The following is an 11,479-nucleotide window of genomic DNA, read 5'->3' on the forward strand; positions in this document are numbered from 1 at the left end:
ATTCATTACCTACTTCATGAAAAATAATTCGACTTACAGTATGCGGCAGGAAAAAATGCGAAAGTGTTTTTCAACTTCAAACCTCATTTTCGTCCATTTGACATTAACCAATCTATGTTTCAACGTTCCATGATCTATAATAGGCTAGTTTTCTGAAAAGTTAATTAAAAAATTTTCCATTTTGGTCACTAACCTTTACAGGGCGGCGCCTGAAGATGAAGACAACCAGAATTTTCAAACCGCAGAAAATCGCACAGGTCGCTAAATTTCGCATCTGATGAAACAAAATTTTTGATTTTCTCTACAATATCATCAAATATATGTACTTATTTCATCTGCTATGTGAAACTACATGGCTCTGGATCAGTGTGGTCTGGTTGTTCATCGAATTTGAGCTAATTTTGTTACTGTTATAGTCATTTTGTTTAATGACCATTGGGCGCGCAGTTTATTGATATCCGCTAATTAGGCCTACATCATCACATGTTAAACATCAAATGTGTTCATTTTTATTTTTCAGTGCTAGAATATAGACATTGACTGATACACTGTCATGAAAAAATAGTCATATATATCCCATATTTAGCGTGTAATAGTGCCTTGAACTTTTCGCATTTTTTCCTGCCGCACCCTGTAATTAGAACAACTGAACTATTGTAAGGTGTTCCAAGGGTTTGAGAGTAATATTTCCATTATTCCAGACGGCGAGTTAACCTTAAATCCAGCAAAATCTCAGATATTCGCGAAAAATCATGGAACAAGTCTGCCAAAACTTTCGTAATAATTATCATATTTTTCCAAGAACGCGTAATGGCTGTTCACAAGTACTTACCCTACAAGGCATTTGCAATGTATCTTCAATGAATGTGCTAAAAAAAATCTCAGAAAAAATCTTACTAATATTTCTGTGGCTTTGCTTAATACCAGAGAAGGAATCTATCGCTGAACACACAATTCCTTCCGAATTGACAAGAGTGCATGGAAGAAATTTATCAAAAATATTGTCAATAAATGCCTAAACTAAAAAAATCTGCCAAGTGTCTTGCTAGAAATTTTGCAGAAATCCAGTAAAAGTATTAGAAAAACGCCTATCAAAAAATTTCTGGTGGCGATTTCCTAACCACAAACCAACCTGTCCAACAAACGTAAATTCTTGAATTTTGTCATTCAATTAGCTCGTACTTTGTAGAAAATAACGATAATTGTCATTTCCATCCATTTTCAATTTGATTCCGGTCCTGAATTCTTCGCAAATTCTAGTTTTAGAGTCGTTGAAGAGGTAAAAAGAGAGATTACGAAACGCTACTGCTAGAAATAATTCAGTAGTCTTGGAAAGACTTCACCGAGGTTTTAAAAAACAAAACACCAATAATTCGGCTCAAGTTCATTCAATATTTATAAAGATCTTGTCTGAAAGTTTCCAGAAACATTCTGAGCAAGAAATATTCTAAGTCGAATAACTGTGTCACTCTACTATACTCCGATAAGTGATGAAAAACGTAAGGCAGTGTCATGTCATAATTGGTGGGGGAAAAACTAATGACGAATGTATGAATTGGAATTGTTTTTTGAACAATAAAATGAACATGTGCACCGCGGAGCGATTTATTTCCAAAAAGTGCAGCGCGAGCCGAAATGTCTGAAAACCCCTGCTCTAAAAGCACACACACAGAACGACGACGCGATGCAACGACGAACCAAGACAGACTGAAATGTCATCCGCTGCTGGCATCACACGACCGACTCGCACGAAAACTAGTTTTTTTTTCCTCTAAAAGCACACACACAGAACGACGACGCGATGCAACGACGAACCAAGACAGACTGCTGTATAAAAATTACTACTGAATTCGTCAGTAAATCATTGTTCAATATTATAGGGAAGATTTATAAAAAAAACGTCCGAAGAGATCGTAAGGGGAAACATTTTTTGAAAAATCATAAACCAGTCACACTTATTCAAATAAGATGATAAAGTAGCATCTTAATTTTACATTTACATCGTTTTCAACCATATAAGAATTGAACACAATCAACTAAATACATGTTGGATGGTAGAGTGATGAATGCAAACGATTGAAATTAGAAAAAAAAATCAATAAACTTTATGTTACCACATTGATATCACAGTTGATTGTGGTCAAAGGTTTAGACCTATGGTAGAACCACTGTGCAGCGTCCTTGCATTATAAGAAGTACGCAGTTTGCAAGATTTTTTGGCCTATCTCGATGCGTGGAAAATTCAGGTAAGGAATCGCTCGAGAAATGAGGAAGCTTTTGATTCTTCTTGACTCCAGTACGGAACTGAGAAGATACGTCAAATCAAATGAAGCTCTCTGTGTTGAAGTTCTTGACCATTCCGGTAAAGAAAAAATAATGAACTGAACGAAAATTACTTGAGCGATACCTAGCATAAACCCGTGGCCACAGGAACATATTAGAGGACGGCTCTATCTTCATAATTTTTATATTCATTGTCTTGGTAACCGTTACCCCCAGTGGCCACGAGTGTGACAGATAGGTCACTGGTCCTATTTTAATAACGAAGGTGAAAAAACATGAGGAGCTATGGGCAAAATGTATTTGGAACAGGTTTTTTCAGGGCAAATTCCAGTGGCCAGAGGTTAACCAGAGAGATGACTGGCACTGTTCACAGTTACAAAGATGATGTACATGAAACATCATGACGATAGAAAACTACTATATCCACAGTTGTGAAGGCGTGATTATTCAGTATATGCATGCTGATGGTGACAGGTTCGATTCGCGGTCGGTACTGAAACTTTTTGTAATGGATTTTTTCTTAGCTTTCTTCGTTATAGAGTATCTTTGTGCCTGCCACACGCTATACACATGCAAAATGATCATATGCAAAGGAAGCTCTCAGTTAATAACTGTGGAAGTGCTCATAGAACATTAAGCTGAGTATCAGGCTTTGCCCCAGTATGGACGTTACACAAAAAAGAAGATGAAGATCATGGAGATAGAGCCCTTGCATGGCTGGTAGCCACGGGTTAACCAGAGAGGTCACTCGCAGTTTTTTTTCGGTTACAAAGGTTACAAATCATGAAAATAGAACCGTCGCATGCCTTGTTTTGGTGTCATGGTCAAAATGTCCTCGCAACAGGTTCCTCCAGGGCACATTCCGGTGGCCACGGGTTGGCTAGGGAGGTCACTGGTCATTTTCATGGTTACCAAAATAATGGATATGGAAAATCATGAAGATAGAGCCGTCGCATGCCTAGTTTTGGCGCCATAACTGAAATGTCCACGAAACAGGTTCCCGCGAGGGCCATTCCGACACCCAGGACAGGACCAGATCGTGTTGACCGGTTCCACATGTCCTCTATCAGACGCGCATTATCCAGTTGGACATTTTTGCTGAAGACACCAACATTGTATCTAGTAAAGCATATAAACCATAATTGAAAGCGTATGCCGTGTACTGAGTACACGACGCGACCGCTCGTGTAACGGTCTGGTTCACAAAAAAGTTACACCAGCGGTCGCGCCGGTGTACTGAGTACACATTTAAAATGTGAGGTTAGAATTACGTATTTTTCGAGTACTTTCCGTGAATTTTTTCATTTTTTTCCTGCCTTACTAACAAGAAGAAGAGTGGATCTTGGAATAGGACCAACACCCGGTTCAATTTGGTGCGTATTTCGATTATTTTTTTGCATTTTTCTGAGATGCGTGTACTCAGTACACGCAAGCGACTGATGGTGGGTTAAGAAGTTTCCAAAGAAATCGCCAAATATTTTCTCAAAAGAATTGCTCGAAAAAAATTCAAAGAAATGATCAAGGGAATTCTTGGAAATAATCTTGAATGTTTTTATCAAAGGGATTGCGGAATAAAATTTCGACTCAATAGCAGAGACAGTTTCCAAAGGAATTCCTCTGGGAAGTTCTCCAGAAATACCGCTGGAAAGTTCTGTAGAAATTCCTTTGAAGCGCATCTAGGAATACCTTTGGGAATTCCTCTTCTTTGAGAGTTCCTCTAGGAATTTATCTGGAAAATCTGTTAGAAATCTTTTGGAAATAACTTCAGGATTTTTTTTTGGATTTTTTTAGGAATTTCTTCGGGAATTCCTCTAGAAAATTCTCTGGGAATTCCTCTAGAAAATTTTCTGGGAATTCCTCTATGAATTCTGCTGAAAATTCCTCTGGGAACTCGTCTGAGAATTCCTCTGGGAATTCCACTAGGAACTCCTCTGGAAATTCCTCTGGGAGTTCTTTGGAATTTTCTGGGAATGCCTCTGGAATTTTCTCTGGTGATTCATCTGGAAATTTCTCTAGGAATTGCTCTTGGAGTCCTTTTGGAGCGTCGTGGCATTGCGGTTAGCGTCACCAAGCGTATTACCGTACCATGCCATGGATTCCCGCTCCGAGTGATTTTGCTTTCGCAAAAAATGTTTCTTCTTCGTATCCACTGGTGCTCGTAAGGTGTGTCATGTCCGTTGTCTACACACCAAAATATTGAAATACTTGAGGCACAAAAAAACAGCAAGAGAGATTGTTGATTTTTTAGCAAAGTTTATGCTGAATTTCAGCAAAGCATTACTGATTATCTGTCAAAATTGCTGGATAGTTAAGCAAACCGAAAAACAATTGTTGATACACAGCAATTCGTATTACTGAACGCAACTGGCACGAAAAATCAGCAAAATTTGCTGATTACCAGCAAAAAAAAAAATGCAGTGTAGCATTAAGTTTCGTTCAGTTCGTACAGCCTTTGACTGAAGGCAATGACCTGAGAATTTCTCTGAGAATTCTTCTGGGAATTACTCTGTGAATTCTCTGGGAATTCCTCTGGGAATTACTCTGAGAATTCCTCTGGGAACATACTGGAAAAACTTGTAATTAGAAGGCACGAAATGTTGCTAATTGGTAAATTGAGAGATGAAATTTGTGTAAAAAATCGCGTTCTGGTGGAATTCGAACCCACGACTCCGTATTCGCTAGACCGGCGCTTTAACCAACTAAGCCACAGAACAGGTAATGGTTCTGCGGAATAGAAAGCCAAACTGACTCCGAAGCCGCACCGTGAACACTCCTATTTCACAAACTCATCTCTCTTTTCGGCTTAGATGTCAATCCACAAAACACTCCTGTTTGTGCCCACTAACTAGAGCGCCGGTTAGCGCCGGTTAAAGCGCCGGCCTAGCGAATACGGAGTCGTGGGTTCGAATCCCACCAGAACGCGATTTTTTTTCACAAATTTCAACTCTCAATTTGCCAATTAGCAACATTTCGTGCCTTCTAATTACAAGTTTTTCCAGTATGTTTCAGACATACCAGCAAATCTGGTAAAATGCCAGTAAAATGGGCAATATGTATCATCCCAGTCAACACACGATCGCATATCCTGTTGAATAGGATGCTAAGCTGGAGACGATATGCATACACTTTAAACGCGGTTAAATGAAAGCATGTACGCATATGGCCTCCACTTTAGCATTCTACATCATATGCGACTTCGTGTTGGCTGGGATTGTTCCTCTGGTAATTTCTCTGAGAGTTCCTCTGGAAATTTTACTAGAAATCCCTCTAGGAATTCCTCAGAGAATTCCTCTGGGAATTTACTAAAGGAATTCTTTACGAATCCCTCTAGAAATTCCTCTAGCAATTTCATTGGGAATTTGTATGGGAATTTCTATAGACATTCCTCTAAAAGTTCCTTTGGGAATTTCTCTGGGAATTCCTCTAGAAATTTCTCTAGCAATTTCTTTGGTAATTCGTCTGGCAATTCATCTAAGAATCGACTAGAACTTTCTGTGAGTTACTTTCTACGTTTTTCCGGAGATTTCTCCTGGTACTCCTCTGAGGATTCCTCCAATAAATTTACAGAAATTCCGCATCTCTAGGAATATCAGTGACAGGTATTCAACTGTGGTTTCCTTTAAGGAATTTCTTTGAACATTCCTGCAACAGCTCTTTTCTATGTAATGGCATTGTAATTAGAGAAATATTGCCGAAACAAACCTCCTCGAAATAGCGCAAAACGCCGGATCTACTAAACATAGGTCAAAGTGGTAGCTCCTACTACTAGTGTGCGACACGTGAGCGAATCTCGAACTAAATTGTTTTTTAGCTGAAAGCTTTCAGCAACTTCTGAGCAACTTTTCCAGAAAACAGTATCCTTTCATGTGATCCAGAACGAGAGATATACAAGGTTTTAGATCAAACTTTTAGCTGAATTCAACACTAGCACCACGTAGTGAGCGAATTCCGTACTAAGTTGATTTCTAGATGAAAGTTTTCGTTCTTTCAAAGCAACTGTGCCGAAGACAGTATCCTTCTGAGCGGACCAAGACGTGTATTCTTCTTCTTCTTCGTTATGGCTCGACGTTCGCATTGGAACTTGGCCTGCCTCTCTTCAGTTTAGTGTTCTAAGAGCACTACCACAGTTTTTAATTGAAGGGCTTTCTTTGCCTGCCATTGCATGAATTTGTACATTGTGTGGCAAATACGGATTGGCGATCCATAGCCTTAACCACTAGGGTAACTGGAGATCCTGATTATACTGAAGACGTGGATTATACTTGGTTTAGTGAGTGAATTTCGAACTAAATAGTCCTGTTCAATGAAATAGGTTGAACATTGTTGAAGTTGCTGCATCGTGCTCGTCAACAAATGGGTAAGATCAGGATGCAGCAACTTCAACAAAGTTCAACCTACTCCATTGAACAGGACTAAACATTTTCTAGATGAAACTTTCAATTTATCTGAACAACAGTAACAACTGAGCAATGAAGACAGTATCTCTGACGCTAAGTTCAAACTGAAAGCACTTTAGAACACTAGCGGCACATAGTGAGTGAATCTTGAACTAGAGTGTTCTCTTTGTGAAAGTTTTCAGTCTTTTGAGCAACTTTTCCGAAGTTTAACCATTCCATGGCACCATGACTAGTGTAGTTGTTTTAATCAAAGAATAACGAAAATTTTGTCACTCAGTCGATCCACCGTAGTTCTGCTTAATTAACTTTAGTCGTGCATTGGGGTCATTATGCCCCAGATAGGCACGCTGAACATACATAACGTCAGCGGGGTGAGCGTCAGGTAAGGTACGAAGAATGCTAAGATAAACGGAACAAAATAAAATAAGTGTAAGAGATGAACGTCGTGAAAAAAATTGGAAACCACTGTTCTGGATTATTCCTGGGAAGTTTATGTAGAATTTCAAGGGTTTTCCATTCAAAAAATTCAAGAATAATTTATTAAATTTCGCAGATCCAAAATTTTAATAATCATCAAGGATTTCAGAAGACGCGGAAATTTCAAGTTGCTAATAGATTATTTTGGTATCAAGATATGTCGAAGTTTAAATTGTAATCTTAGCAGAAAAAACTATAGGTAAAAATTCAATTAGGAAAACATGAATTTACCTAATTATCATGAAATTGGAATTAAAAAAAAAAAAGAGAATATCCATAGGAATCAAACCGAAAGCTATCGCGTGAGAGCCCAGCGCTCTACCACAGCGCCACAACATCGATGAGTAGGGCAGCAGCTGCATTTTCACTTGAACCAATGATGTGATGCCAACTAGGTTCGCAAACTTCCATACAGGTTCACCCATGCATGACTGCAGCTGCTAGATTTGAGTTCAGACCTGTATTTTGATTCTTAAAAAAAAACTTTTCTCATTCTGAATTCTGATTTTCTTCTGAAATATCTTGGTAATACAGTGATATGATATGCTGATATAATTCCTGGAATATCCTGGATCATTTTTTTCCCAAAATGAGAAATAGAGACATCTGTAATGCTCTGTAAACTTCGTAGAACTTCCCGGGGGGTTTTTTTTTAATTCGAAGAGTTCTGATTTTTTTCAGATTTTCAGAATTTTAAATGCAAAATGTACCATTTGAAACCTAAACCGTATTTTAGCTTCCTATTGAATCACTTTGGGAACAGCTCGCTGACAGTGTACGGTTTGGGTCAAAAATGAACCTTATGCAAAAAGAGGGTTAACTAACGTAGACAAGTAGACGCAAGGGCCTGCTAGTAAAATAAAACACAAAATTGTCCAGCTAGTATGAAACAAGCAGAGCTTGGAGAAACAGATTGCAACCACTCACGATCATTTAAGAAAAAAATATAATTTAAATTCATAATTAGAAAAATGCACTTGAAACACCCACCCCAGTTACAAACAGCTACAACGTGGCAGTAAATACTGCGTCCGAAGCAATTACCAAAGATTATTCTCGAAGATTTTGTTCGCGCTTGACTTGAGGGGCCCTCGAAGGAGGGAAAGTTGTGATTTTCGGAAACACAAAGACACTCATCGAGCGAAGCGAGCAGCCTTGAGAAGAGATGGAAAATTTCTTACCTATGAGTAGATTGCCGTCGTCGCAGCAGCAGCCAGCAGTAGCAGTAGCTACAACAATCTGTTACAAATGATCACATGAGATGGTTGGTACACATAGGGACATTCCGATGAAGTTGCGGAGGACACATACTGCCGCTCTTTTTTGCTGTTTTGGTTTATTTGACTGATCTGTGCTGAAAGGCTTTAATATCATTGTGTGCTGTGCGATCTACATAAGATACTGACCAGACGCAATCAGCGTATCAATTCATAAGCATCGCACAACTAATGTCACAATCTGAATTTGTTGTGACAATCCAACACAGTAAAATTAGGCTTGTCTCCACTTGAACAAAATATGATAAAGATCGTGTACTGTACATCACTGAAGGAAATCAGTTTTCTTTTTTGTCGGTGACAGTTAAGAATTTGTCATTGCTTGTACAAACTTGGACAAAGGATTGCAGGCACGCATTTCTTGTCATTGGTTTTGCGTTTCTCTTCCGCGACAATTTTACTCACTGGACGTAACTGGCAACGTATTGCGTAACAAATTTCTTAGCCAAAAATTCAAGCTTTATCATCTCCACTAAGTGAATCCATCCCAATCTTTTTGGTCATGGCTCTAACGCCAAACGAACAACACCCCAAAACGGTTCCTGATACATAAAGAAAGAACCTGGAAAAATATGGTGTGTGACGACGAGAACGACATCGACCACGACTACGACGGCGACGATATAGCTTGCGGGTACGCAAAGGCGACAGCCGGGGGAGCTGGGTCTGGCTCTGGGTCGCTGGTGAAAATGAACACAAACATTACGTAATCCCAACCTACAATTCTTGGGAAAAGAAATGCCAGACGAAGATACGGAGCAGAGTTGCGGAGGAGGATGGTGGTAATGATGTGATGCTTCTTTGTTGTGTGAACCTTATTTGGTCATGATTCTGTCGGTCGGTCGGTGGAAGGTAGCTCAGTTTAACTTCTGGGCGGTTGCAACGCGTACTTTTCTCAAGTGCGACAAAGAGTAGCGGCGGAGGGGTTTTGACACGGGGAAACGAAGGGGGAATATGGAGAAGAAGGGAGGTACAGGTGGTACAACACAGAAGCGTGAATGAAGGGGTCTGTCAAGAGGACTAGAAGAACTGCGTGTTACCGTGAAACGGAAATGTATTGCAAATTTTCAACAGAGATTCTTCCGGAATCCTTGAAAATTATCCGAAATTTAGTTCTGCGAAACTTTGCACGTGGTAAAATTATTCTTAATTTTTGTAAATTGCAAATGGAAAATTTATGGAAGTTCTTTCCCAGGAATGGTCTAGAACTAACAGTGGTTTCCAAACTTGTTTCCGACGTTCCTCGAAGGATTTCTTCATTGATTCTTTTAGTGATTTCTTTCGGAATTTTTCTCGGGATCCCTCCGGAATTCTTTCCAAGATTCATTCACTGATCATTATTTCCCCTGGGGTTCCTAGAGAATTCTTCCGGGATTCTTTCATAGAATTCCTTAAGGGATATTTCTCGGCATACTCTCAGGGATTCCTCCCGGGACTCCTACATTGATCCTGCCGGGTTTCCTTTGAGCATTCCTTCCAAAATTGTTTTAGGGATTCCTAAGGGGGTTCCTTCTGAATCCTTTCAGGGACTCCTCCATTTCGCCCGTGATTCAATCATTGATTCTTTCCGGGTTTCTTTTGGGAATTTTTTTTTTTAATATTCTATAAGTGACCCTTTCAGTAATTTCTGGCAGGAATGTTCTAGAGATTTCTCTTCGGTCTTCAAAGACTTTTTTTCCGAAATTTCTCCCATGATTCCTACATTTTTATTCTAGGGATTTGACCAGGGAATTCTTCGATGATTCCTTCAGGAATTTCTTCATGGATTTTACCCGAGATTCATTCAGGAGTTTTTCCAGGATTCTTACAGAGATCAAATGCTCAAAAGAACTACTCTTAAGTTTCTTCTGAATTGTTTCCGAAACTCTTACAAGATTCCCTCCCAGGATTCCTTCATTGATTCTTCCCTGGTTTCTATGAGAACTTCTCCCGAGATTCTTTCGGAATCCCTGGAAAGGATTTCTCCCAGGATTTATTTTTTTTTCTGCCGCCATCCTTCCAGATATTTGTTCCGCTTTTTATTTACGGATTTTTTTTTCAGAGAGTTCTGCATTGATTCTACACGGATTTGTTTTGGGGATTTTTTCCGAGATTCTTGCAAGGAGTTCTTCGGAGATTCTTTTAATGATTTCTCCAGGTATCCTTTCGGCATTCCTTCACGTAGTTCACTCAAAATTCTTACCTAGGTTTCTCATAGAATTCTTTCCAGGATTCTTTTAAGAATTCCTTCAGGATTCTCTCAGAGACTCTTCTAAAGATTCTTGCTGGGATTGCTCCCGGGATTCCTTCAGAGATTTGTGCTGGAATTCCTGCTCGATTCTTTCAGGGTCTTCTCTAGGAATTCTGCCAGAAAATCATCCGAAACTCCGTAACCTGATCCGGTTTGTTGATGCCTTTGGTGAGAATAATTCTCGTGTACATGGGACGTCGCCAATCATCAGTGAAGTTTCAAGCATTTTGGAAGGGTTCCGAAGGAGTTTTCAGAAGACTTAGAGGGAATTCAGAGGGTTTTTGAAGAAATTTCACGGGTTTTCAGACGGGTTTCAAAGCGTTTCAGGGTTTCAGGTGATATTAGAGATATATCCTCTGGAACGCCTTTGAAACCGCATGAGAACCTTGGAATGCTCCTGAAACCCCTCAAAACTCGCAGGAACGTCTCTAAAACCCAATGGAACGCCCTCGAAATTCCTGGTGAACCACTTGAAAGGTCTTGGGACCAGGCTTGGAAAGCGTCAATTTCAACACGATTCGTCACGTGATTTTTACAGAAATGCCTCTCTCAATGTCATTGAATCGGGAGACGATGACCAAAAGAGTCTAACAATATTCGCTCATTTGTTGGTCATGACGGAGCGTGACAAGGTTGTTAACAGGGCAATTACCAGCACATAGATGGATTTTGTTATTGTTTAAATCCTTCAAATCATAAATACATGCCTCCTCTATCTATTAAATACAACGACTAGCCTAAATTTGCTTGGACCATGGGAATATTTTAATTTCAAAACAATATGGAAGTTTTCGTCATGACGCTTGATTATTGCG

The sequence above is a fragment of the Aedes albopictus genome, unplaced genomic scaffold, assembly GCF_035046485.1.
Source record: "Aedes albopictus strain Foshan unplaced genomic scaffold, AalbF5 HiC_scaffold_21, whole genome shotgun sequence".
Taxonomy (NCBI): Eukaryota; Metazoa; Arthropoda; class Insecta; order Diptera; family Culicidae; genus Aedes; species Aedes albopictus.